The following is a 14,950-nucleotide window of genomic DNA, read 5'->3' as shown; positions in this document are numbered from 1 at the left end:
GTTCGAATAAACGTGGCAGCAAGTATCAATCCAGAACAACAGCAAAGGACCTTGTGAAGATGCTGGAGGAAACATGGTACAAAAGTATCTATATCCACGTAAATCGAGTCCTATGTCGACATAACTGGAAAGGCCTCTCTGCAAGGAAGAGAAGCCACTGGCTCCAAAACCGCATAAAAAAAGCCAGACTATGGTTTGCAACTGTACATGGGGAACAAATATCTATACTTTTGTGGAGAAATGTCCTCTGGTCTGGATGAATAACAAAATAGAACTGTTTGGCCATAATGACCATTGTTATGTTTGGAGGAAAAAGGGGGAAGCTTGCAAGCCGAAGAACACATCCCAACTGTGAAGCACGGGGGTGGCAGCATCATGTTGTGGGGGTGCTTTGCTGCAGGAGAGATTGGTGCACTCCAACAAATAGATGGCATCATGAGGCAGGAAAATTATGTGATATATTGAAGCAACATCTCAAGACATCAGTCAGGAAGTTAAAGCTTGTGTCGAAATGGGTCTTCCAAAAGAACAGGCCCCAAGCGATACTTCAAGTTGTGGCAAATGGCTTTAAGGACAACAAAGTCAAGGTATTGGAGTGGCCAATCACAAAGCCTGGCCGCTCAATCCTATAGAAAAGTGTGGTGGCAGAACTGAAAAGCGTGTGCGAGCAAGGAGGCCTACAACCTGACTCAGTTACACCAGCTTTGTCAGGAGGAATGGGCCATAATTCACCCAACTATGTGGGAAGCTTGTGGAAGCTAACGAAACGTTTGACCCAAGTTAAACAATTGAAAGGCAATCCTACAAATACTAATTGAGTGTATGTCAACTTCTGACCACTGGAAATGTGGATGAAAGAAGTAAAAGCTGAATAAATAAATTCTCTCTACTATTATTCTGACATTTCACATTCTTAAAATAAAGTGGTGATCCTAACTGACCTAAGACAGGGAATGTTTACTCGGATAAATGTCAGGAATTGTAAAAAACTGAATTTAAATGTATTGGTTAGGGTGTAAAACTTCCGACTTCAACGAAATACACAGTGGTGAAAAACGGTATAAATAGAACCAGGAAGTGTCTAGTGTTTAATGTCTCTATTTATAAATGGTACAGCAGTGTTGGCTGTGGTGTGTGTGTGTGTGTCGTGTGTGTGTGTGTGTGTGGTGTGTGTTGTGGTGTGTGTGTGTGTGTGTGTGTGTGTGTGTGTGTGTTGTGTGTGGTGTGTGTGTGTGTGTGTGTTGTGTGTGTGTGTGTGAGAAGAGAAGTGTGTGTGGTGTGTGTGTGTTTATTGCCTGTGTGTATGAGGCTTGTAAAAAGTATTTAAAGTGCAGGACTGAGTTACCGGGGAGGTAGACGGCTTATGGATGGCTGTTCACAGTCAGATGGCCTGGTGATAGAAGCTGTTTCCAAGCCTTTTGGTCCCCGGCTCTGATGCACCTGTAACCGTCTGCCAGACGGCATTAGAGTGAACAGTCCGTTGCCCGGGTGGCTGAGGTCCTTAATAGATCTTCTGTCCTTCCTTCGACATAGAGTACTGTAAATGTTCTGGAGGGCAGGCAGTGTGCCCCAAGGAGCACACTGTGGTGTCGATGTCATGGACCATTTCAGGTCCTCAGTGGATGTGCACGGAATACCAGATCTTAGGGTAAAATTCCTATTTTGTTTTTGGTGTTGGGGTTTTTCGTTATTCCTGTCCCGACGCATGGGTGGAGGAAGGGGTGTTTATGGTCGGAACGGAAGGTAAAGGGCACTGAGAGAAATAGATAAATCAAGCCACATCAGTACTCTGAATACTATAAATTTAAGAAAACAAATTTAAAGTATTCTTAACCAAGAAACTATGTCCAGGTGGTGCTAGCACCATAGGGACAGGGTGTCAAACTCAAATACCCAGTGGGCCAAATGTAAAACCTGATACAACGAGTTCGCGGGCCACTGAACAAAGAAACCTTAACATGAATACTTCGGAACAAGCATCGCTTAGTACCATACAAGAGGATAGGGTAATATAGTGGAGACATGCAAAATCGAATTTAAGAAAATACACAGTCAAGCATATTATTAAATAAATAATGTAAATAAAAATCGACGCTCCGTTCTAAGGGTGCAGCCTCCTGATTTAAATACCTAAATAAAACTCTTTCAGATTGCGTCGCAGTCTCTTCCAACAGCGAGGAGAACGCCACGAAATCTTTCCCTTTTCTCCATCAGACTGGTCTACCGATTGTGGGCAAGATCACCTGTGCGGATACCTACTGTGTACGCTCGCGCTCACGTTTGAAAATCGTCTTGCTTTTCTCTGGCATACGGAGGTCAAAACTTACATACATGCACTTTGTCCGCGAACTCTCCCTCATTAAAGGATTTCAGGCTATTGTGCGATCTGCTGCTGCCACATATTAAACAGCCTTTAAGCAGCTCACTTTGTGATTGCTTTTTTGAAACTATCTGTTGTGAAACCAAACTTTTTTCATCTCCTCGATCTGGCCCTTTGAGCATGTCCATGGCCTTTGTTTGTCATGGGTTTCCGTTTCATATCTCTAATGTTTACGCTTACTTACAGCTCCACGTTGACTCACAAACAAGACAAACGGTTTCTTTATATGTAAACAGAATTCTGCCTCCACTTGTCCAGAAAGCTCCTGTGTTCTGCCTTCGTTTCGCCATTTTGGAAGGGATAGCGCGCTACAGTTGGTAGGGGGTTATGTGCTAATATGTCACATGAGGAGCAGGGGCTGGGTCCTGTCCTGATGGCCGCGCGCGAAACAACAGAGAGATATGGATTAGTAGTATTAGCGGTGAATGCGCTGTATAATACGGCGGGCCGCTCTAGTAGTATGTATTCTGCGGCCAAAATAATTCCGCCACAGAGTACACCCGCAGAGTTGAACACCATGACCTGAGCTGGAGAATGATTTTTAGCACCTACAAAAATAGTTTTTGAAAGACTTTGTGTTTAGGAGCTTAAGAAACAAATATTATTTTGAGGGGTAGGCATCTGTTTTTGCAGGCTGGTAAACCTTGGTCAAACGACACCCGCCGAGCCGGCATAGAGGAGAGAAGAGAAGCCTTAGCGCAGATGCGGGAATTTTTTAACACACAACCCGCCCCCTTCTGTTTTGAAACACAACACACAGCCATACAGAAAACTCCCACGCACATACGCGCGCACATGGCTTTTTCCGCAATTTTTTTCTCAGAGTGTGTGTGTGTGTGTGTTTATGCCTGTGTGTATGAGGCTTGTAAAAAAGTATTTAAAGTGCAGGACTGAGTACCGGGGAGGTAGACGGCTTATGATGGCTGTTCAACAGTCTGATGGCCTGGTGATAGAAGCTGTTTCCAAGCCTTTTGGTCCCGGCTCTGATGCACCTGTACCGTCTGCCAGACGGCATTAGAGTGAACAGTCCGTTKCCCGGGTGGCTGAGGTCCTTAATGATCTTCTTGTCCTTCCTTCGAAATAGAGTACTGTAAATGTCCTGGAGGGCAGGCAGTGTGCCCCCAATGGAGCACACTGTGGTGTCGATGTCATGGGACCATTTCAGGTCCTCAGTGATGTGCACGCCGGGGAACTTGAAGCTTTTGACCCTCCCCACTGTGGCCCCATCGATGTGGATGAGGGCGTGCTCTCTGATCTGTCTCCTGTAGTCCACGATCAGCTCCTTGGTTTTGTTGACGTTGAGGGAGAGGATATTGCCCTGGCACCACTCTGCCAGGGCTCCAACCTCCTCCCGGTAGGCCGTCTCGTTTGTTGTTGCCTACCCTCACCACTTGGGGTCGGCCCGACATGAAGTCCAGGAACCAGTTGCACAGGGATGAGTTCAGACCCAGGGCCCTGAGTTTAGTGACAAGCTTCGGGGKCGCTATGGTGTTGAAAGCTGAGCTGTAGTCGATGAACCACATTCTCACATAGGTATTCCTCTTTTCCAGGTGAGATAGGGTGGTGTGTGGTGCAATGGCGATTGTGTCATCCATGGATCTGTTGGGGCAGAATGCAAGTTGTAGGGTTAAGGTGGGAGGTGATATGGTCCTTGACTAGCCTCTCATGATGACAAAAGTGAGTGCTACGGAGCGATAGTCATTTAGTTCAGTTCCATAGCTTGCCTGGAACTGTGGTGGACATCTTAAGCACGTGGGGACAACAGACTGCGATAGGGAGCGATTGAATAAAGTGTATCTGCACCAGGAAGGGTCTCAAATGAACACCGAAAGAAATCCAACGCTAAACCCTCCTAAGACCAAAAGGACAAGGAGACTAGTGAAAAATTGGAATATGAACAGTTTGGTAAAAAAAAAAAGTAGTTGTGACACGTAAAAGGCGGAGCCCTTTGAACCTAACGATGAAGAGAAATGTCAAAGTGAGAATGGCAGGAAACGTGCGAGTGACAAGGAAAAAGCTGCCTTTGGTATTCTAGAGCTGCTAGCGAGGTAAAAAACAAAAAGGGCAGGGGCAAGAAGGCAGGAAACCAGTGGAYGGTGGCCTCTAGTAGGAATGTCTTCTGGAGACCAGAGATAAGAGACTTAACTCTCTCCTGTCTGAAACGTTTCCCCGTTAACATCGCGACGTGCCCAGATATCTCACATGTAAAGATAGTCCATGCAGAGAAGACACGGGGAATGGCATCAGTGATTTGCATGTTGAAAGTGTAGGTTTTCATCAGGTTGTGTCTTGTTGCAGAGCAGGTGTATAAAAAGGTTATAGTGGCAATCAATGATCTGAAACACATGAAGGTTCAGATAGAAATACAAAATGTAGAGCAAACATACAGTACCTATCTGACATTAAGACTAAGGAACTAGGTCAGCTCTTTTAATGACATTTCTATCTCCAACCTTCCGCAACTTTTGCCTACTGAACTTGGTCCTGGTGTATTGATACATTGTATGGTTAAGTCTGAAATGGCACCCTATTCACTATGTAGTGCWCTACTTTTGAACAGAGCCCTGGGCCCTKGTCAAAAGTAGCGCACTACATGGGAATAGGGGACCATTTCAGACAGATCATATGTATGTATGTCTACAGAGCTCTCTCTCTCTCACCTCCTCTTGACATTGAGGTAATGAGTGAGGATGGAAAGCACCGCAGCAGAGGGGTGGATGGGCAGTGGTTCTCCAGGTTGAAATAATGGAAGTCGGACAATAAACACAGGGCTTATCAGAGCTGAAGCAGAGCTTCCAAACCGATAGGGGCCATATTACAGAGGCCTTTGCAAAAATGTGACCCTTTCCAGAGTATTTTGTCCACTCGGTTACTGAAATAATGGACGTGATAGGGAGGATGCTGGAGCTATCTGAAAGTGTTTTGTCGCCCTGACATTCACTTCTCTATCACATCCATTAAGTACCCTTTCACCGATTTAACCATAAACAACTTTCTCCGATTGCAAGATATTGACATAGGTCTGATGTTACAGTATTATTGCGTACGTTTTTGAATTGGATTATGTGTTGTGGTCTAACAGAAAAGACAAACCAGCACTGATATCAAACACTATCACACTAGAAAACAGCAAGGAAATTCAAGAGACTCACTCGTAACAGGTTGTGGCTTTTGGGCTGGTTTGCCAGACTTATTCGGGACTAAAAAGCACTTTCAATGAAGACTCTCCAATGATCATGCTCTTAAATCAAGGCTTAATCTGGTTTGCGGAAACCAGCCCTACAAATCCAACCGGCTCCTCCTAGTCATCACAGACTGTGACCTCACACTTTTACCCACAAGCTCTCTGGACAATCTTGGCTTCTCCCTCATCCCAAGTCTCGTAAATGTGCTCCGTAGTCATGATAGACCAGTTCTGTCATTGGGGAAAGCTCCTCTGCTGCGTCGCTATTGCCGTCACCCTATTCTCAAGTGAGGGAGCTAAAAGAAAAGATGATAGGAAGGTTTTCCAGGCTGTGCCAGGCCTTATCTGGCCCTGTGGCATGCCATTACGGGGCTAATAACAGCTGTCCGCAGGCTGCCGAGGACACAGGGAGGCCTGGGCCTGCTAACAGGCCCTGACAGGTCTCATTAGAGTGCTGGCACCGCACAGCCAAAACTCTTGACACTTATTCACTCCCTTACTTCAAGCGGAGAGGAGAAGTCGTGTGGTCGTGTTCCCTTTCTCTCCTCCCCTCCAATGTTGCCAATTCTTTTCTTTTCGATTTTCGTGTTCTCTCTTTTTCTTTGTTCTTTCCCCCCTCTCTCGTTCTCTAGTTTTCTCTTTCTACCACTCTTTTTTTCGCGTTCTCTTTCTCTATCATTCTCTACCTTTTGTATATTCTCTCTTTCTTAATTTTTTGTTAGAACCTCTTGTTCTATTATTAGTAGTAGTAGTAGTATTATTTCCAYCTCTCCATTTATCTCTCCCTCTCTCAGTGCTCTCCTCTTTGCCCCGAATTGTGAATTTGGTTGCAGGGGACAGGTTCACCCCTGAATTCTTTGCCCTAATTCACACGCAGAGGAATATAGTTGTTTACCGAGACAGGAGACATGGGCGGGATGGGTGTATATATGTTCATATTCCAACAGATATTTCTCATTCCAAATGTGAAATGACGTGAAACTGGGTGGGTTTATACGTTTAGTCAAATCAGTTGCTCATGTTTGCTTGGACATGTGTAGCATCCTTGTCTACATCCTTAATGGCAGGGTAGTAAAAAGTTGACAATGGAAGACATGGTTGTTGATAAATGAAGAGGAAAGAGCCCTTGTTCTCGCATACTAATTTGAATGCCATAAACTGCTTCTTTTTTTTGTATATGCCAATGTGTGCTTTACAAAACACATACTTATGCTGATTTCTCTGTTTATTCGATGCATCAAAGCAACACACATTACATTTAGACTATTAGTATACTTTCAGCCATAGTAACGAAGTGTGTCCGCAGGAAGCAAGCACACAATATGAAATTATAATGTGCCCCCCCCCTCCAGCCACAGTGGTGGCTTTTCGCTGCTATAGGGACTTTCCCCCCCAGCTAGACTAACAGACACCTAAGCAAACATTCGCCTAGTCGGTTAATTTAGCCCTTAGTCACTGCTCAACCAATCTCTGCACGGCAGCCCAGCGAGTGAACAAACACGGGGGAACCAATGTTGAAGGTTAGGACATGGAACGATAACAATGGAGGGTGGGGGAGAGGAGAACATGCGCTACACCCAATGGTGTAGTGTTACGACATGACACAAGCCTATCTTTTCAGCACTTAAAGTATGATCATTTTCTCATGAGCTACAGTTCAAAATATGCATTGTACCTAGACGTGATATCTTATCCGTTCTAAATCCTATATTACACGATCAGATTTTCTTTTAAAACCCAGCAGCGCTACAAACTAATTCATTGGCTATCGTGACCATTCAGTCTTTCTTATTCTAGGCAATGTAGTGTCGGCAAAGCTCTAGGCACAGCTGCAGGGTATTGTTACCTGTAACGTAAGCGGTCGCATGTTATATTATTTACTCAGATCTGGACTTAATGTAACACGTGTCTCAACATAATATTCTTCCCAGATTAGCCAGAAAGGGGTCTGCATGCTCGGGGCTCCGCCAAGGAGTGGAACGCAAGGACCATACTGGCTTATGGAGTAACTCTATCACACACATGCATGCGGGCGTGCACGTAAACATGCACACACACAGGCATGCATACATAAACACAAGAACACGTGCACGCTCGCACACCACACACCCTCTCAGATACATCCATACTTACACGGACATACAGTACATACACATACACTGTACACACAGGCACTGTACACACAGGCACTGTACACACAGGCACTGTACACACAGGCATACACACTCACAGGCAAACACACATGTGCATACATATACAGTACCAGTCAAATGTTTCGGCACACTACTCATACAAGGGTTTTTCTTTCTTTTTACTATTTTCTACATTGTAGAATAATAGTGAAGACATCAAAACTATTAAATAACACATATGGAATCATGTAGTAACCCAAAAACGTTTAAAAAATCAAAATATATTTTACATTTTAGATTCTTCAAAGTGCCACCCTTTGCCTTGATGACAGCTTTGCACACTCTTGGCATTCTCTCAACCAGCTTCATGGACTAGTCACCTGGAATGGTGTGCCTTGTTAAAAGGCACATGATTCCATATGTGTTATTTAATAGTTTTGATGTCTTCACTATTATTCTACAATGTAGAAAATAGTAAAAAGAAATAAAAACCCTGGAATGAGTAGGTKTATCCAAACTTTTGACTGGTACTGTACATACAAAAAAACGTCTTTGACTTGGATTCAGGAACAATAGATTTAATCCTCCACACTCCACTTCCATCACGAATGGCAACTGCAATCCATTCCTATAGGAATACAGCTATCCTAAAGATGCCATTGATATGATATCACAAAGATACCATACTGTACAGTCCTGAGTCCATGCACTCACTCTCATGTCAGTTCCATTGCATAAACAGCATATTGCGTAATATCACTCTCATTTTCCCGCAGCGGTCTGAAATGTTGAGCCTACGAAAGCCTGAATAATTTTTCAGTGGTCTCATACAATGTGTGTCCAAAAGGCAACCTTTTCCTTATATAGTACACTACTTTTKACCATGGCCTTGGACAAAAGTTGTGCACTATAAAGAAAATAAGGTGCCATTTGGGACACATCCATACACAGTAGTCTCTCTCACTGGTCCCTGTCTGTACAGTATGCAGTTCAAACATGGAGATATGTGGCTACAGGGACTGAGCTATGCCAGCCCTCCTGGCCTAGGCTTACATAATGATATTACTCACTGGCTAAGCATGTAGCTGCCAGATTCTTCAGCAGGCTGACTAGGCCTGTAATGCTGCTATTTAAAAAGGTTGTGAATTGCTACCAAGAGAATGCCTCCCAGGTACCGCAGAACATGGATTTAGACACAGATTGTCTGGTTTAACTACCAGTTTGTCTTTTGAGGGACAAATGTGCCTCCAGCAGCGAAAAAAAAAAAAATCAGAAAACATAGGTGGTCTCGCTTGACTTTCTCTGTCAATATTTACCCAGTAAGAAAAAAAGAGAGTGCAGAAAAGTATGGTTAACAGGACCGGATTACAAAACGAGCATGCAGGACACGTACCCTGGGGCCCCGACATGTCCCTCCCCCCAAAAAAGATAGCATATGAACACGTCAGTTGTGGGCCACCTGGAGGTCAGGCAATATGTGTAAAATAGCACGAGATAAGCTACAAAACTGCACATTCTTCTGTCTGCCCCATGGCAAATGTGTAGAATTGCAGAAAGTTAACTATACAGTATATCGGATGTGGGGGCCCCCTGGAGGTAGGCGCCCCGGGGCCACAGCTGTGCTAGTCCGGCACTGACGGTAAAAGTTGCTTATAACAACACATCACATGTTTTTCATGACATTGTATGTCGACAAACTTTTTAACAATCTCAGACCCACAATGAAAGCCTCGGAGGTGTGTGTGTGTGTGTGTGTGTGTGTATATGTGTGTACCTGTGTGCGTGCGTGTGTGTGTAGGTCTTATCACCTGTCAACATTCTATTAAAACCTTGAGTGAACGCCCCTCTTCCTCCTCCTTTCCTCTACCCACGGTCTGTTTACGTGTCTCGCATAGTTTTCACTTTTTTGTTGATCTTCCAGTCAACAGTGAGGTGAATTTATAATGTTGTACTACAACAGTGTGGATACTGCAACAGTAAATACAGGGTATGAGATCAGCGCTCTGTATAATATAAATGAGGGTTGTGACCTGTGTGGCTGACTCTGACACTTGGGTAGTGTTCAGTAGGGAGGAAAAGTTTTGAAACAATTTAAAACCTGGTGGTACTATACCTTGACTTGTCTAATAGGGAACTCTTTTTTTGTTTGTTTTCAGTTTCAAAAACTTTTCAAAAATGTTGTAAGATGGTTTGCTAGGGTGTGCCCTACTGAACATGACCCGGAGCATCATGGTGCCCTGAGCTATAGATATAGGCTGCAGTGAGCTAAATATCCTTATAGTTGAATATTCCGAGCTTAGGTGCTCTGTGAATCATATAGTGTCTCCAAAAATCCCATTGAAATTGGAACATTTTGGAAAAGGAATTACGATTATGACTATATCCAGAGATCATATACTTTATTGATTAGGCTTCCATCAGGAATTCATCTTTGACTTATCTCAGCCAATGCAGATGTCAATAGAAGAGCTCATTATACAGAGTACTAATGTAATACATGACCCTGCTACTTATAAGGGTACGAGGGTTCACAATGACGTTTGAGGGCTTCTGTCTGTGCTGCTTTCTGGCTGGCAAACTTGCTCCACGGACCATGGAAGATATTTTTTTGTTGTATCTTCGCTCCGACAGAACACAGGACGACCTTGGGCGCGCTTTTRCCTGGCTGACTCATAAGTCGGCAAAGACAAAGTGTGAGGTTCAACCCTTCACGTTGCTTATTTTTATCGCAGTTCGCTCAGAACAGACAGCCGTTCCGTATTTCAGTGTAAATACAAAATAAAAAAGATTGTTAAGAGAGACAAGTCCAAGAGAGTAGGCTACTATCAAACACAAAAGCAAAATCGAACTCCCAAAAAACGAATCAAACTAGATATTACGTAGACGTTTGGTTGTACACTGAGTATACAAAACATTAAGGACACCTGCTCTTTCCATGACATAGACTAACCAGATGAATCTAGTTGAAAGTTATGAACCCTTATTGATGTCACCTTTTAAATCCGCCTCATTCCGTGTAGATGAAGGGGAGGAGACGGGTTAAAGAAGGATTTTTAAGCCTTGAGACAATTGAGACATGGATTGCGTATGTGTGCCATTCAGAGGGGGAACGGGCAAGACAAAAGATTGACGTGCCTTTTAAACAGGGTATGGGAGTAGGTCCCAGGCGCACTGGTTTGTGTCGAGAACTGCAATGCTGCTGGGTTTTTCGCGTTCAACAGTTTCCCGTGTGTATCAAGAATGGTCCACCACCCAAAGGACATCCAGCCAACTTGACACAACTGTGGGAAGCAGTGGAGTCAACATGGGCCAGCTTCCTCATGGAATGCTTTCAACACCTTGTGAAGTCCATTCCCCGATGAATTGAGGCTTTTCTGAGGGCAAAAGGGGAGGGGGGGGGTGCAACTCAATATTAGGAAAGTGTTCCTAATGTTTGGTGTACTCAGTATATAAGATCAATCACTGGATATGTGCCTTCAGTGTCAATCTCAAAAAGCAATGTACTCAACCATGTATTCCTTTCTGCCGTTGTGTAACTCGAGGCGAGAATCTTTCTGTACCTCTCGTCAAGGCCAATAAAGTACACACAATGCTATACCACTCACATGCTACATCGCTCCAYCTGAGTCCCACAGAAAAGCGCTCTGTCTATCATGAAAGCTATAGATAAGTGCATAATAAAGGGTCCAGAAAGCAATGGAAGTTGTCTCTGTCATTTGYACTCAAATCCTCATCTTTGTACAGTGCTGTCTGACTGCTGTCTTACTCTGTGAGCAGACTGCATAGTTAGGATACAGTACACAGTGACAGGGGAATGTCTATGGAGCTTTGAACTGGCTACACGACAATGATTCACTAAGAAGACAGATGGTTGCGAGTAGATTTAGTTTGGGTGAAAACAGGGGAGGCTCTTTTGTGAGGGAGGAACTCGTAAAACGGTAGATTATTTGAATGCAGTTGTTGTAATGAAAGCCAGTAGGATAATCCCATAACAAATTGGGAAAAGCAAACAGTGGAAATGGAGATGTTTGAGTGTTGAATTTGTCGAAAGAAAATGGAAAAGTTTGAGCTTTTAGCCTTTTTTGCGAGAGAAAGATGTGTGTTTTGTTGGGAGACAATTATTGAAGGTGCTACATTTGTCACTGGATAACTGTCAAAAATTCAACGTAATCGCTTCAACAGAAAATGTTTCAGAGTTTGTTCAGGAATGTCCTTGCTAAGGTTATGTGCTTGGCGTATGTGCATATGCAATTACTGTACATATTGTAGCTTCAAACACATAAAGTTGACATCTCTCCCTTTTCAGGGTAGTTAATATGCTGACAAAACGTTGAGTTGATTTCGTTTTCCAAGAGTATTGTAATGGTGCTTTGAATGAATTAACATAATTAACCTAATAACCTCCATAGTCTAACATAGTCCAATTGTGATTATTTTGCTCGGTTGACAATATATCTGACAGGCCGGTGTGAGTTGCTGATCTCAGCTATATCCTCTGTTCCGTGTGTGTGTATCTAGCTGACACAACACACACACGCACACACACACACACACACACACACACACACACACAACACACACAACACACACACACACCACACACACACACACACACACACACACACACACACAACACACACACACACACACACACACACACCACACACACACACACACAACACACACACACACACACACACATACACTTGCACATGCACCATGCTAAATCAAGTAATGCAAAGACCCAGCAATACATTGTACAGTATCTCTGCTACAGAAGTAGGGTCATATGGACAACAGACACCAAAGGCATAACAACACACGCACGCACACACGCACGCACGCACGCACGCACACATCTGTACAATATGTAAACAAACACTCAAATATACGCTCTTGCCACTTTCAAAGAGCACATATTCACTTAATCAAACTGTTTAGACCACACAAAAAACCTAAGATGTCATTTGGCTTCCCACAAAGCTATTTTATATTAGTATTTTCCGTGCTGGGAACGTAGTGTCCCCTCTGAGCTGTTGAATGCATAACAAACACACACACACACACACGCACGCACGACGCACGCACGCACGGCACGCAGCACACGCACGCACGCACACACACACACACACACACACACACACACACACACACACACACACCACACACACACACACACACACACACACACACACACACACTGTACGGTACTTTGGTGGTTCATTATTGAGATGTTCTTTTGCTTCTATTGACCGCGGAGGAATTGGAAATGCGCTCAATCACAGGGACAGTAGACTACTATCCGAAGCTAGAGCTACACAACCTAAAACACCAGCCGTGTTGTGCTGTGTTATAATGTAAGTCATCCAATAGCTAACGTATAACCCCATCGCTGTAAGAAGAAAGCCTCAACTCAATTATTATAAAACATATTTTGACATCAATTGGAAGCAGTAACTTCCCATTATGTATGCTTAACATTTCATGACTAGAACCAAGTGAATGTATTCAAAATAGATAGTGAAGTATGYACTTGTTAAAGGTCCAGTACAGTCATACATGTGATTTTCCTGTGTTTGTATATATATTTACACACTGTGAGGTTGGAATAATACTGTGAAATTGTGAACATGATGATAATGTCCTTTAGTGTAAGGGAAAGAGACAGCTTAAAGAAGGATTTTTAAGCCTTGAGACAATTGAGACATGGATTTTGTACGTGTGCCATTCAGAGGTTGAATTGGCTAGACAAAAAAGTGCCTTTGAACGGGGYATGGTAGTAGGTGCCTGGGTTTCTCCACACTCGACAGTTTCAAGAATGGTCCACCACCCAAAGGACATATTGCTAACTTGACACAACTGTGGGAAGCATTGGAGTCAACATGGACCAGCATCCCTGTTGAACACTTTCGACACCTTGTAGGGTACAAGTCAATATTAGGAAGGTGTTCTTAATGTTTGGTATACTCAGTGTAAAGTATAATAGTCAACAAGAAAGCGCATGCTTTGAGGAAGTGGCTTGAGTTACAGTAACAACGACCTGATAATGAATGTGATATTTACAGTAATCACAAGCACACCCACGTTTCTCAGTTAGTAGAAAGTGGCTTTTTTGGTTACAGGAGTAGGTGTAGTCAAGTCAGATCACTAGATCAGAACATTAGTCTATAGAGGCTTTCTGTGGACTGAGGCATGTCCTAACATGGACACAGTAGTACTGTACAGTAAGACTGTGAATCCCCTGTAAGAAGATACCATTGACAGGTACAACAGGGGGAGACGGACTCAGGGGCAGAAACAGCAGCATTGGAGTGTAGGTGTTCACGTCAGTGGCTACTCCCTCTTCACCCCCCCCCCCCCCCCCCACTCTCTCGAGTGTTTTGCGTTATCCTAATTAGAAATTCCCCCTCCGACCAACTGAAATTGAATTGCCGTCATTTGCATAATGAATAGCTCACTGGGCCCGCGGCCAATTCGCCATGAGATGAAATATAGCAATCACTTAGAGAGTGTGTGTGTGTGTGTGAGTGGAGAAGAGAGAGAGAGAGGGAGAGAGAGAGACGAGAGAGAGAGAGAGGAGAGAGAGAGAGAGAGAGAGAGAGAGAGAGAGAGAGAGAGAGAGAGAGAGAGAGAGTTATTTTTATTATTGTATTATTGCTCGGAGGTACAGTATGTCCTCAATATGACAGGAGCTGGACAATGTAAGGACGGATCTGGATTCTTCCGGCATTTGAGACGTAGGCTTCTCTATACTTTCAACACATGCACATTTGTCTCTGTATTTTTACTATGTTTCATATGAATCTCTGCCTGCGTCCCAAATGGAACACTATTCCCTATACCGTAGTGCACTTTTTAAAATGTATCTGACTATGCAATTGACAGTGCTCGTACAGTATTCTTCACTATAGACCGTCACAGTTGTGTTACTAGCATTTATGTGCCACTCTTGGTTTTTGTCCTTAACGAGCATTCTCTATGTGATCCTAAAAATTCACACAATTCAACAAAAACCCATGAATTCCAAATCATTCATTCAGCACGTTCTCAATAAATCCCACTCTGGACTGATGATGTCGTCTGTCTGGGGGCCTTGGCTATGACTTAACAACCTGCCAGCTATCAGGTGTTCGAGACAGCCATTTTCTCCTCGGGGGACACTCACTGTCATTGGCCTCTGTTAAGTGCACAGCTCCCCTCCTATTAAACACAATGCTACATAGCTAGTGTTTACATTATTGGGACTTAGACTAA

At 43.7% G+C, this 14,950-nt stretch overlaps 1 protein-coding gene across 3 annotated transcripts in view; it reads left to right on the top strand.

The window, feature by feature from the left end:
• The window catches only part of LOC111961889 (TOX high mobility group box family member 2), a 138,205-nt gene that overhangs the window by 34,000 nt on the left and 89,255 nt on the right, over positions 1 to 14,950 (top strand). Inside the window, exon 1 of one of the 3 annotated variants that reach the window (XM_023984538.1) lies at positions 14,361 to 14,433. The exons of the other annotated variants lie outside the window; for them this stretch is intronic. The gene's annotated coding sequence lies outside the window, so the exon portion shown is untranslated. Of the gene's footprint in view, positions 1 to 14,360; positions 14,434 to 14,950 lie in introns of those variants that run through there. 3 annotated transcript variants of the gene reach the window in all.

This window comes from Salvelinus sp. IW2-2015, linkage group LG1 (assembly GCF_002910315.2).
Source record: "Salvelinus sp. IW2-2015 linkage group LG1, ASM291031v2, whole genome shotgun sequence".
NCBI lineage: Eukaryota > Metazoa > Chordata > Actinopteri > Salmoniformes > Salmonidae > Salvelinus > Salvelinus sp. IW2-2015.
Note: the sequence above shows the minus strand (reverse complement) of the source record. Positions and strands in the feature narration are given on the sequence as shown.